General features: G+C 53.1%; 1 pseudogene; it reads right to left on the bottom strand.

The window, feature by feature from the left end:
• Positions 1-1844: 1844 nt before the first annotated feature.
• Positions 1845-12586, bottom strand: LOC149119398 (telomerase reverse transcriptase-like; annotated as a pseudogene).
• Between the last annotated feature and the right edge of the window lie 1160 nt (positions 12587-13746).

Below are 13746 nucleotides of genomic sequence, written 5' to 3'. Positions count from 1 at the left end.
GAGGCTGATGCCGTTTCACCTGTGGCGATCACGTGCCCACAAAGTGGCCACTCAACACTGTATCCCCTGTAGGTACTGGCTGGAGTCCTGGCTGCCCTGCTCCCACCCAGCTCCCTAATGGCCTTGGAAGGCAGCAGAGGATGCCCAAGCACCTGGGCCCCTGCTACCCATGTGGGAGACCCCGATGGAGCTCCTGGCTCAGTGTTGGCCATGGCAGCCACCAGGGGAGCAGGTGGATGGAAGCTCTCTCCCCCTCCCTGTCACTCTCAAATGAACCAATAAATCTGTGAATTATGAAAGCTCAGCTTTTCCAAGGTTTGGCAAACTCAGTGAAGCCTGAGAACCTGAGTGACAGTACAGCAGGGCCTGGGGTTCCCCATGGGCACAGCGGCTTAGTCACCAGGACGGTCTGGGGTCCCATGGGCACATTGGCTCAGTCACAGGATGGCCTGGGTTCCCCTGGGCATGTTGGCTTCGTCACCAGGAAGGTCTGGGGTTCCCGTGGGCACATCGGCTTAGTCACCAGGATGGTCTGGAGTCTTCCTGGGCACATCAGCTTAGTCACCTGGATGGTCTGGGGTGCCCTAGGCATGTCGGCTTAGTCACCAGGAAGGTCTGGGGTCCCTGTGGGCACATCAGCTTAGTCACCAGGAAGGTCTGGGGTCCCCTGGGCACATTGCCTCAGTCACAGGATGGCCTGGGTTCCCCTGGGCATGTTGGCTTAGTCACCAGGATGGTCTGGGGTCGCCGTGGGCATGTCGGCTTAGTCACCAGGACAGTCTGGGGTCCCCTGGGCACATTGGCTTAGTCACCAGGAAGGTCTGGGGTCCCTGTGGGCACATCAGTTTAGTCACCAGGATGGTCTGGGGTCCCCTGGGCTTGTCGGCTTAGTCACCAGGACATCTTTTGAATGCAGCAGCAAAGGGGCACATCCTGTGGCATAAAACCCAGCACGAGGTGCCAGGAGCCCTGTCCAAGGTCCATGTCCATGACCCCATCTGTGACATCCCATTAGGTTCTAGAATTACTCACAGCAGCTGAAATGTCACACAGGTGCCTGCTCTGCCAGGCTTCAGGCTGCCCAAGCCACCCCTGTGGCTGAGGCCACTCCTTCACCAAATCCCCCCCAGCACTGCCCTTCCTGCTCTCAGTAGGGTCCTCAGGTCACATTAGGCCCCCTGTACGCTGGGGCCTGCCGGGGGAAGGGGGCTCCCTACTCATCCTCATCAGGCACTAGGCAGCGCCACGCTGCCTGACAGATACGTGGCTCTAGCACATGAACAACACTCCTCCACGGCGGCCACGTGTCCTCCTGCCCTGGCATCTGAGGACGGTAGGGGAGTCCACACACACTGCACCAGACACTGGCTCCAGAGGACCACTGCAGGGACGGAGGCAGGGACGGGGCAAGGGGAGGCCTGGGCGGGGCTGCACAGTGGACACCTTGGGTCAGGGATGCTCAGCCTGGACTTTGGATGAGGGGGTGGGTAGCTTGCTGCTCCCAGGTACATGTGGGTCAGCGCCCTGGGGCCTCCCCTCACTCAAGCTGGGCAGCTTAACCAAGCACACAGCACAGGGCTTCCCTTGGCAGCCCTGGATCACTCGGGGGTGATGAGCAGGCCCGGGGCAGGGCACATGCTCACAGGCCCACGGCCCATGGCCAGGTCTTCCATGAGCTTCCTCCTGGCTGTTCATGATGGGGTCTTGAGAGGACTCAGTGGTGGGCTCTGCTCCCCTGACAGTAGGGAGGGGACTGACCTGAAGGAAGAAGGCCCCAAGGACAGGCCCTGCCCTGTGTCTCAGATGACCCCTCCCCCAACAGCAATGTGCCCACTCCTCTAGCCTCAGTCCAGGATGGTCTTGAAGACTGCGGTCAGGGCCGGGTCAGCTGCAGCCTCCAGGGCCTCCCAGTGGACGTCGCCCAGGCCCAGCACAGAGGCACCCAGCAGGCTGGGCTGCTGCGCCCGCTCGTAATTGAGCATGCTGAACAGAGTCCTGATGTGCGAGGTCCAGGACCGGGCCTGGGGCACACAGGATGCAGCTTCAGGGGGGCTGTAAAGGGTGGGCAGCCACAAGCCCACCCAGCTTCCCAGGGTCCTGGGAGAGCCCAATGCAGAGCCGGCCTTCAGCCCACTGGCCGGGCTCCTCAGGGTTCCTGTCACTGCACCTCAGGAACCCTCACCCAGCAACACATGTGACCCTCAGGGATGCTAGCCATCCATCCAGCTCCAGCTGAGCAGCTGCCTGGGGCTGGGGTCCACAGCACCCCCCCCACAGAGGCCAGGTCCTTGGAGTGACTGCAGCAACGTTAACTGATGACAAAATCACCCCACCGTGGCAGAGGCACCAGCAGCCATGGGGGCAAAGCCACAGAAAGAGCCACAGGGGGCGGGGGAGCCACGGGACGAGTCCTGTGGTCCTCAGGGGGCAGTGACAGCTGTTCTTCCCTCCCCTCCATGCGGCGCCATGGCAGGATTCTGAGGGCCCTGGCCAGTGCCCCCTGTGGGCTCCCAGGCCCAGCTGGGTACCTCCCCCAGCTCCTCATCCACTCACAGCAGGACCCATCTTTGAGCACACAGGCACAAGCCTGTGAGCTTTTGTGTGGGGCAAGATGGAGCCCAGGTCACCTTCTCCCTGCGGAATGTTCTGGCTCCCACCACAGAGTCCGGGTTCACAATGGGCCGCAGCCCACTGGGCTTGGGGATGAAGCACAGTCTGGCCATGGGCAGGGCCAACCTGGCCTGCTGCTAGACCTCTGCATCCAACAGCTCCCGCAGCTGTACCTGCTCCAGGTGCTGCCTTCAACACACCTGGGGCTGGGGTCAGGGCCGGGGTCAGAGGGGGTCAGGGCTGTGGGCAGGGCCGACCTGGCTGCTGCTGGACCTCTGCATCTGACAGCTCCTGCAGCTGCACCCACTCCAGGTGCTGCCTGCAACATGCCCGGGGCTGGGGTCAGGGCTGGGGTCAGGGACAGGGTCAGGGCTGGCCTGGCCTGCTGCTGGACCTCCGCGTCTGACAGCTCCCACAGCTGCACCCACTCCAGGTGCTGCCGGCAACACGCCCCGGGGCTGGGGTCAGGGAACCTTGGTCCCTGTGGACACAGCACACTCTGTGGGGTGGGGCGAGGGCTACAGATGCCCTCGCACACCACAGACACCTCCCAGGAACCCCCACATGGGGGCCTGAGGCTCCCATCCCACACCTGGCATGACTCGGCGTAATCAGTCCTGATCCCTCAGTCTGACTCAGCAGAACCAGGAGCCAGCATCTCCACCATTCAGGCCCCATCCCCTGATGCCACCCCCACCAAGGTCATCCAGAGGGGATGCCTGTACCCCCAGGTGTCCCTGCAGGAGGGGTCTCTGCGACTCACGACCCAAGTCCCTCAGAAGCGCCCTGAGGAGACTGAGCCCAAGCATGAGCATATAGGGTGTGGGCCAGCACAGGGTCTCTGCAGGCCAGCACAGGGCTACCATGGGCCAGCACAGGGCCTCCCCTCCGTGGGCCAGCACAGGGCCTCGCAGCCTGTGGGGAGCCGGGACATGGATGCCACACGCGGTACCTGATGCCTACGCTTTGCAGCCTGCTCCAGACGCTCCTGTGGTAGAAGAGGAGCTGGTTCTTCTGGAACGTGGTCTCCATGACGTAGAAGAAGGACCTGAGCAGCCCCACCACATAGATGTCCAGCAGCCAGAACAGGAACCTAGCCAGGATCCCCTCCCTCAGTCTGTGCTCCATGGCCGGGACGTGGCCATGCCCTGGAACGAGGCAGACCCCGAACGTGCACCCTCACGAGGCAGCCACGGTAGGAGTGCAGGGCATGAGGGACCCTGCAGTCCTGAGCTGGCTGCCCTGGCTTTGGTGAACATGTTGCTGCACGTGTACTGGCCCCTGGCATCCCATCGCACACGCGGCTCACAGGCAATGCTCGGGTTGGCACGCAGAGCAGACAACATGGAAAGGGCTCCCAGGTGTGACGTCAAACTCACAGCCTCTGGGCGGAAGACCAGGGGCTGGCGGGACACACAGCATGGTTACACGGCTGGACCCCTGTGGACCCTGGCATCAGACCTCACAAGTAACTCAGGGCCCACCAATAACCGGTTCAAGAGAAACTGGGGAGGGGCTGGGGCAGGGCAGACCCTGACCATAGGGACGGCCGCTAGGCGAGCAGGGACAGTGGCCAGAGTCCAGGTCCCTGCTCAGGACAGCCAACGGCACTGGGCCAGGTTTAATGCCCTCAGCCACCCACAGGTGGCTTACAAGGACCCAAAGGCCGAAGACGGCAAAGCCCGAGGAACGGGGACACCAGGGAGGCAGCGGCAACGGTGCCGGGGACCTGGAGGCTACTCCTGGCTCCTGGCTTTGGGGACTGCTGCAGGCATTTCAGTGGTGAGCCAGAGGATGGGTGCTGTCTCATCGTCTCTCTCTGCCTCTCAAAGAAATGATGAGCAGCACACTCTGGCCAGCCTCTCCCTAAATGCCGTCCAGCAGGCTGGAAGTAATGGAAACCTCACCCGTGTGTGTGGCTGAGCTACAGCTAAGCCAAGGAACCCAGCAGAGTAAAAACCCAGGAGCAAATGGCACCGCAGTTTCACACCCAGCCAAGGATGGCGCTGTGGAGTGGTCAGCTGAGCCGGGAGGTGGCAGAGCGCAGGAGATGGCCCCTGGGGCCAAGGCTCATGTAGCAGCCAAGGGTCCCACCATGTGCCTGCGCGGAGACTGAGAACTCACCACCCCACATCACCCCTGCAGTCGACCATGCTGAGCGGGTAGAGCTGACCCTCGGGAGCCCGGCACAGGAGCCGTAGGATACCACCCAGGCCTCATGGTTCAACTGTCCCCCTGTGCAGGCTCCGCCACCTCAGAAGTCACCACAGAGGGACCGGTGCTGTGGAGTTGCAGGTTAAGGACCGCATGCAATGCCGGCATTCATGGGAGAGCCGAGCGCCAGTCCTGGCTGCTCCACCTCCCTGCTAATGTTCCTGGAAAAGCAGTGGAAGATGGCCCCAGTGCTTGGGTCCCTGCACTCAGGTGGGAGGCCTGGAGGAAGCTCCTGGCTTCAGCCTGGCCCAGCCCGGGCAGTTGCAGCCATCTGGGGAATGAACCAGCAAATGAAAGCTCTCTCTCTTTTCTTCTCTTTCAAAATAAATCAAATCTTTTAAAAAGTAACTGATATCAAAATAACTGCATATTACTACATAAGGTGCAGCAAAAGCAGTACTTAGAGGCTAATGCATAGCCACACATCCACCATCAGAAATTTATAGAATGACAGGAAAGCCTGAAAAAGGCATTAGGAAGAAGATAAACAGAAATCACTGAAATTCAAAACAAAGGCTTGAGAGAGGACCCCATGGGACAACAGAACTCAGTCACTCTGAAGGTCAAAGGGCAATGGGGGAGGGGTGACAGGAGGCTGAGCCAGACACAGAGCCACACACAAGAACACAGGGTCAGCCCTCAGGGAGGGGAGGACTCAGCAGGCAGCACACAGTGGCCTGGGTGAGGCCATCCGGCCGACGCCGAGGGCACAGCGAGGGAGACAGGGTCCCCGCAGCTGCAGCAAGAGGGACCAGAAACAGCCCAGCACCAGCAGCACCACCTCTCCCGTGCACAGCCCACACTGGGAAAGCTGGCTCATCCTGCCCCATGCAGCAGGCGGCCAGCTGGCCTGGCAGGAGGCAGATCCCCAACCTCAGCATCTCTGCTCCCTCCGCGAAGGCAGTAGAGTGGCCACTGCCTGAGCACACAATGTCTGGGTGGGTGCACAGAGCAGTGCTGGGGGTGCCCGGGGCTGATGTCACACCTCCCACTGTGGGGGCATTTCCACGACACAAGGACAGAGCGGTCACTGCATATCTCCATCACTGGCCAGGTTTCTTGGGGAGCCTGACAGGGCATCCACCCCTACAAGCCCTCCCCATCGGGCCTTAGGGAGGCAGCCATCTGACTCAAGCCCCACCTATCCAGGAGCAGCCCGGGAGGTGGGGGGCCTGAGCTGGCAGACACTGCCACAGTCCCCTGGAGCTCAAATGGGAAACATCATGGGGGCTCTGGCTCAGCCACACAGGGAGCCAGGGCAGGAGCCCCATTCCCTCCTCCTGGGCAGCACTCACAGGAAGTCTAACCTTGCTCCTCTCCCCTGCCCAGCACATGACCCAACATCCCCCACCCCACCCCATCAGCAGGGGACGGTCCAGTCCAGGGGGCGCGGGGCAGCCTTACCCACCACCCCCTCAGCTCCCGGCTTGGCGCTGGCCGACGCCAGCTCACCTGGGCTCTCGCACAGCCAGGTGCAGTCCTGCACCCTCACCTACCAGATCAGCTCCTGAGATGAACTTCTTTGTATTCCTCGGGAGGGAAGCTTGTGCCTGGAGCCCCAGAGGCGCGGGGGGGGGGGGGGGGGGAGGGGAGGGGGGACGGGCGGCACTGACAGGCCAGCAGGAACTCATGCACCTGCCACGGGCTGCTGTGCTGCTGCAGGAGCCTCACCAGGAGCCAGGCGCCAGGAGCCCGTGTCCTCCTGGGGGTCAGCGGCCGGCCTTGAGGACTGCACCTGCGTGGCCGGCCCCCGCAGCGGGCAGTGCGTCCGGAGGAGCGAGCCATAGGGGCACCGCGTGTGGTTCGCAAGCAGCTTCCGGAACAGGGGCCGCGGCCTGCGGCTACCCCTGGGCCTCGGCATCCAGCCCAGGAAGATGGCCTCCAGCAGCCTCCGGTCGCCCACCAGGCTGGGCCGCAGGGAGCTCAGTGGGAAAGATGCGCGCAGCCGCTCGCCGTCGCCCAGTAGTAGAGGAAGCGCTTGGTCTCCGCAAACACTTGAGCCTTCGGACGTGGTGACCACCGGGCAGCGGAGTGGCCGGGCTCCCGCTTAGTCCACTCCTGTGGAAGCCCTGGAGCGTATTGTCTCTGAACACTCCGCAGGCATCATCGCACAGGCCCGGGACACGCCCACGCCCCGAACTGCAGGCGGGCGAGCCCAGGGGCGCCCAGGCCTCGCCACCGCTGCTGTTCCGAACCCATTGCGTGGCCACGGGGCCCACCTGGGTCCCACAGCGCATGGTGCAGGAGGGCCGGGCCTCGGCGACGGGCGCAGAGCTCCTACAGAGGCGGCCCACACACCTGGTAGGCGCAGCTCAGGGACACCAGCAGGTAGAGCGCGCAGCGCGCCAGCAGGTGCATGAGCATGTTGCCCACGTGGCACAGCAGCAGCCCCCACGCGCCGCTGTCGCGCAGCGTCTCAGTCACCGTGTTGGGCAGGTAGCTGCTCCTGCAGGTGGTGAAGGCCCAGGGCAGGCCTCCGCGGGCGCCGTCCAGCAGCACGAAGCTGAAGGCTAAGTCTCGGCCTGCAGCGCCAGAATCCCATATAGGCATTAGTTCATGTACCAGCTGCTCCACTTCAGATCCAGCCCCCTGTTAATTGCTTGGGAATACAGTGGAGAATGGCCAAATACTTGGGCCCCTGCACCTGCGTGGGAGGTCTGGAAAAAGTTCCTGACTCCTGGTTTTGGATTGGCCCAGTTCTGGCCATTGTGGCCAACTGGAGAGTGAGCCAGCAAATGGAAGACCTAGTCTCAATAATTCTCAAATAAATAAGTAAATCTTAAAAAAAAATTAAAAACTGAGCAGAGATGGCCACAACAGAATGTTCTAGGCTAGGCCAAAGCCAGGCACTCCATTCAGGTCTCCCACATGTGTGGCATAGGTCCAACACTTTGGCCATTTTCCAAACTAGGACCAGAATTATAGAGGGGACATAAATCAGCACTCCAATATGGGATGTCGGCACTGCAAGTAGTAGCTTAACCACTGTGCCTCAAAGCCAGCCCCAAAATGATTCCATTTGAAATCAAATGTACATCATCATACAGATCTAGTTGAAATTTAGACAATTCTTGTTCAAAATAACTACCCTGGACTTAACACAAATTTATCAGTAATGAGGAACAGTTGCCTCAGATTTTGCCCCCTCACCTTTCTGTGCATATATCTAGGCCATCCTGTAACAGCCCTCCTCCCAAAGATGTCCTTATCTCCTGAACCTGTGAATGTGTTAGCTTACGTGGCAAAACAGACTGCAAGTGTGATTGTGTCTAAGTTCTTAGGGTAAGAAAATTAACCCAGATAAAGTAGGTGAGACCATTCTCAGTACACGAAGTCTTTACAAGTGAAGAAGCTTTGCTAGCTGTGGTCAGAGGAACTGTGGACTGCAGAAGGACAATGAGATGGTGGAAAAATCCTCCAGTCAAGGAATGCAGGCATCTTCCAGCAACTCCCAAAAGCAAGCAGATTCTCCCATGGAATCTGTGAAGAACTGTGGCCAGCAAAAGGAAACTCAGGCAGCGAGGACTGCCTCGAGCACTAATAATGAGCATTTGGTGCCAGGAGTGCTCCCCAGGCACTACCATAACTGAAAAGGCCCTCCCAGACTTTCAATGTCCCTGAGGTAGTGCAACCCCATCCTAGCTGAGAATCACTGCATTCATGAAGAGCGACTTGTCAGAAACATTGAGAATGAATAATCAGATTCTAAGACTGAAGTTCAAATATTCTGATTGATGTTAATAATTACTTTTAATGTACTCATAGGCCTTATTTTCTATTATAAATAAAATATTCAAAATTAACACACATCATATTATTTATGTACTTCAATGAAATACATGTGGCAAGCAATTTTATTCCTAACTTTCTGATCAATTTCCTTACCAGGTCAGCCATTCATAACCCATCACTAGAATGGAATCTACACTTATCTTAGCCAAAAGCCTGAGAAGCAATTAGAATGGAATCTAATGGAAGCCAAAGGGAGATATATTTTTTGACTCTAAAAGAATATATGGTGGGAAATGTGGCACCGCAGATAAAGCTACCATTTGGGACACCTGGTCTGTCATATATATTCTTTCTATACCTAATGTGGGGAGGGTTTTTATAATTAAGAGGTTTTAAAATTTTTAAGGTTTATTTTTTATTTATTTGAAAGTCAGAGTTAGAGAGAGAGAGGGAGAGACAGAGAGAGACAGAGGGGGGTCCTCCATCTGCTGGTTCACTCCCCAAATGGCTGCAACACCTGGTGCTAGGCCAGGCTAAAGCCAGGAGCCAGGAGTTTCATCCAGGTCTCCCAGGTCAGTGCAGAGGTCCGAGCAAAACTAGGCCATTTTGGAATGCTGACTCAAAGTTCTAGCTGCTCTGCTTCTGATATAGGTTTGTGCTGATGCACCTTTAGAGGCAGCAGATGTTGCCTCAAATGTCTGTGACCTGACCCTGACACCCACTGCCAAAACCCAGATGGAATTCCAGGCTTCTATCTCTGGCCTGGCCCAGCAGAAGCAGTTACAGTCATTCGTGGACTGAAGAAGAAGTTGGAAAATCTGTCATTCTGCCTTTCAATTATATTAAAATAAACATTTTTTTAAAAGAAACACACTCATTTAAAACCATTTAAAAATAAATTCAGTATGATGAACTTCACTCTCAACAGTATGATTTTGGTATTGTGCTAAATTATAATTTCATATATGAAATACGAACCGGAAGATTTTACTGTAGGGGCTGGCACTGTAGTGTGGTGGGTTAAACTGCCACCTGAGAAACCAGCATCCTATATGGGCACCAGTTCAATTCCAGGCTGCTCTGCTTCTGATCCAGCTTCCTGATAATTCACCTGGGAAGGATGAGGAAGATGAATTTGGTCTGGCCCAACTCCTGCTATTGCGGCCATTTGGGGAGTGAACCAGTTGATGGAAGATCTCTCTCTCTCCTTCTCCTTCTGTAATTCTGCCTTTCAAATAAAATAAATAAATCTTTTAAAAAATAGATTTTGTTGTACTCACCTAAGGAGTTAAGAAGGAATAATACTTTGATATTTCAAAGATGAATATTTTTTTAAATAATAAGTGACATAATATATGTGAGGGCTTCAAAAATTTCTTCAAAAAATGCAAATTGAAAAGGAGGGTAGAGGAGGAAAGTGTCACTATGTCCTTAAATCTGTATATATGAAATATATGAAATTTGTATAACTTAAATAAAATTTTTTAAAAAATGCATATTTTCCACAAATTTATTGATGGAAAGTTAACTTCTGTTAATGTATTTGTATCATCCTATTTTTATGGTCTTGCAAATAATGAGACTTTAGGGAACTTTAAAGAGCTTAGAGGGAAAAGGAGAGTTAGTATCAGCACTTCAAAACTCTGCCAAAGAAGGATTCCATGAACAAACAATAATTTGGGGCTTGGTTGTCACTTTTGCTTGGTCATTCTGGTTATCTGAAGGCTTTATTTCATTATTTGCATTTGTGACTCTAATACTATACCAATGAAAGTACAGGAACAAAACTGCATGAGACAGGATCAGGGCATCAGGTTGAGGCAAGAGACAGCTGCAGCTTAATTAGAGAAGCAAAGAAAGAGAAGAAAATTCTGAGAGCTTCAAAAGGTAAAAAACTTGTTTTTCTACTTGCTTCACATAGGATAAGTTACTCAAAGTTACCTACGTAGGGTTAATTTTGGGAAACACCTGTACAGTGACATTTCCCAAGGATCAACAAATGTCACAAAACTGCTAATTAAGTTAAATCCTGAGGAACATCTCTTCAGACAAAAAAAGGTTATACAAAGATCCATATGTAAAAAAAAAAAGAAAGAAAAAAAAAAAAGAAAGAGGCCGGTGCTGTGGCTCAATAGGATAATCCTCTGCCTTGTGGCACCAGCACACTGGGTTCTAGTCCCGGTTGCTCCTCTTCCAGGCCAGCTCTCTGCTGTGGCCCGGGAGTGCAGTGGAGGATGGCCCAAGTGCTTGGGCCCTGCACTCCATGGGAGACCAGGAGAAGCACCTGGCTCTTAGCTTCAGATCAGCACGGTGCGCTGGCTGCAACACGCCAGCCGCGGTGGCCATTGGAGGGTGAACCAATGGCAAAGGAAGACCTTTCTCTCTGTCTCTCTCTCTCACTGTCCACTCTGCCTGTCAAAAAAAAAAAAAAAAAAGATCCATATGTATCACAAAGATCAAAACAGAAAAGCCCATCAACTGAAACAAACAAAAATAGATGACTGAGATCCACCTTGGTACTATAAAGAGAAAAAGCTATGGCCACAATCTTCCATGAGAACTTCTAGAAAAGAGAAATCAGCTCCATGACAGCATCAGCCCACCTTCAAGACTCCTTACCTAACAATCAGCCTTTTAGAAACCTCTGCCCCAACACCCTCTAAGATCCTTAAATTCTTTCAAAATAAATCTAAAAAAAAAAAAAAAAAGTTCTCCCTGGCTTACTCTTCTCCCAATCTACATAAATGGCAACATGCCAGTTAAATTTGCAGAAGTGGCTGCTTCAAGGCATGTCTTTAGCCAGTGCTACTTGTCCCTTTACCCTTATTCAAGAACCCACAGTGCTTATTGCCAGGAACATTTTTCTCTTTATTTACCTGTTTATATAAAGGCCTCTCACAGGTTGGAGAGAGAATGTCTCTCTCTGTTTCAGTTGGACAAGCCTCAAAAGATTCTGGCACAAGGAAAACACTAAAAAGATTCATAAAAATCAATAAATTAAAAAATAATTAATAAACTAATATTGTAAGAGGCTCATCCAAAATACGAAAGGTGAGGCCAGCATTGTGGCATAGTGGGTAAAGCTGCCAACTGCAGCACTGGCATCCCATATGGGTGCCAGTTCAAATCCTGGCTGCTCTACATCTGATCAAGCTCCCTGCATAATGCCCCAAATACTTGGGCCCCTGCACCCACATGGGAGATGTGGAAGAAGCTCCTGGCTCCTGGCTTTGGACTGACCCAGCCCAACCACTGTGGCCATTTGGGAAGTGAGCCAGCCAAAGAAATATCTCTGTCTCCCACCCCACCAACTATACCCCATAACTTCACCTTTCAAATAAATAAAATCTTTAAAAGGAAAAAAAAAATGGTTTCCTCATAAGGGTTCCTTCCCTTGCCCTGCCAGCAAAAAGAAACCAATTTCTTCAACTTTTGTTATATATCACCAACCACATGCAAATTGTTTTTTGAGAGGACAATTGCTGCTTCTTTCAAAAATATCTCCTAGGACAGATGTGTCCAAGTGTAACAATGCAAAGATACACTATCACTGATCACAAGACCAGATCACCTGAGAATCTTCCAGTGCACAGAAGAAACATACAAGACCATTCCTGAAAGCCCAAGACTCCTCCTGAATTTCCCCCAGCTGCTGTTTTGTGCCTATGGCAAAGCCCTCCCTGAGCAACAAGGAAATAGGTGGTTTGGAGCAAGAGCCCTTACCTCCTATGTTGGCCACCCAAGTGAACTCCTCTTTGTAAAAACTGGTGTTTTGGCCTTGCCCTCTCATTTCAGTGGTAGAGTCTGAAGAAGACACACAGAAGTAACACCTCACAAAGAGAAGGAAAATAACAGGTCATTAGCCTGGATACCAGGTTTCTGAGAGAGTATCTTTGGTATCTGTCACTTCTTCACCTCCTTCAATGACACCTTTGTCTATGTCACTGTTTGTCAAGGAAACCATCTGCCCAGTGACAGGTGGGACAAAGGTGAAGGCTGACCTAGACAAATCCTCACCATATACTTCCATGTTGGCTGGCCAGACGTGGCCCAGAGGTGCAACCAGCCAGGCATCACTGCCCTACACATCAAACTCTGGGCCACAGATGAACAGAACTAAGACCCCTGGACCTAGGGCCCAGTCAGCCCACTTGGGTACGATTGAGGACGTCACCCAGACGCTCACACAGCACCCACAGGAAAGGTGACAGTTGTGGTTGCTGACTCACCAGATGGCTTTCTGTTAATAAACTGCCATGATGGAAGCTAAAAACAAATTGGTTTTGGTGTAGCCAACTATGCCTTATAAAGAGCACCAGTGAGAGATGCCCTTCATTCAGTTCAACATGGACTCTGACATTGACAGCTTTAAGACCAGTGACTTTTTTTTTTTTGACAGGCAGAGTGGACAGTGAGAGAGAGAAACAGAGAGAAAGGTATTCCTTTGCCATTGGTTCACCCTTTAATGGCCACCACGGCCGGCGCGCTGCAGCCGGCGCACTGCGCTGATCCAAAGGCAGGAGCCAGGTGCTTATCCTGGTCTCTCATGGGGTGCAGGGCCCAAGGACTTGGGTCATCCTCCACCGCACTCCCGGGCCACAGCAGAGAGCTGGCCTGGAAGAGGGACAACCGGGACAGAATCTGGCACCCTGACTGGGACTAGAACCCAGTGTGCTGGTGCCACAAGGCGGAGGATTAGCCTATTCAGCCACGGCGCCAGCCAAGATCAGTGACCTTTAAAAATCATTTTCTCCTAAATAATGTAAGTTATGATTCAGTTTAAGAGTTTTAGACTTTTAGACTACCTAGCCAAGGAACATCTTTAGAAGAGTTTTCCTGATGCTAATTTCTAACTTATTGAGATATTATGTGAGGATATTTACAGGTAACCTTTATTGATCTGAATTGCTGATTTTCACTTTTCAGATCCTAGGCCTTCTAAGATTCTTTTTTCTCAAAATGCCTAAATCTGGTCAACTTAACCAAAAAGTTTTATAAAAGAGAGAACTAATGCTGTAAAAAGATTATACCAAAAATGTTGCTTTTGCATCTGGAAATACGAATAAAATGTAATAAGACAGAATAATGACACTGGAAAAAAATCTGAAATTTATATCTAACTTTACTACCATCAATGTTCAGTAATTATATCAATCACACATTATTAAACATTATTCTTTCTAAATCCTT

Source organism: Oryctolagus cuniculus, chromosome Y (assembly GCF_051225735.1).
Source record: "Oryctolagus cuniculus isolate XC-2025 breed Fujian yellow rabbit chromosome Y, ASM5122573v1, whole genome shotgun sequence".
Lineage (NCBI taxonomy): Eukaryota > Metazoa > Chordata > Mammalia > Lagomorpha > Leporidae > Oryctolagus > Oryctolagus cuniculus.
The sequence above is the reverse complement of the archived record's forward strand: the minus strand, read 5'-3'. Positions and strand labels throughout refer to the sequence as shown.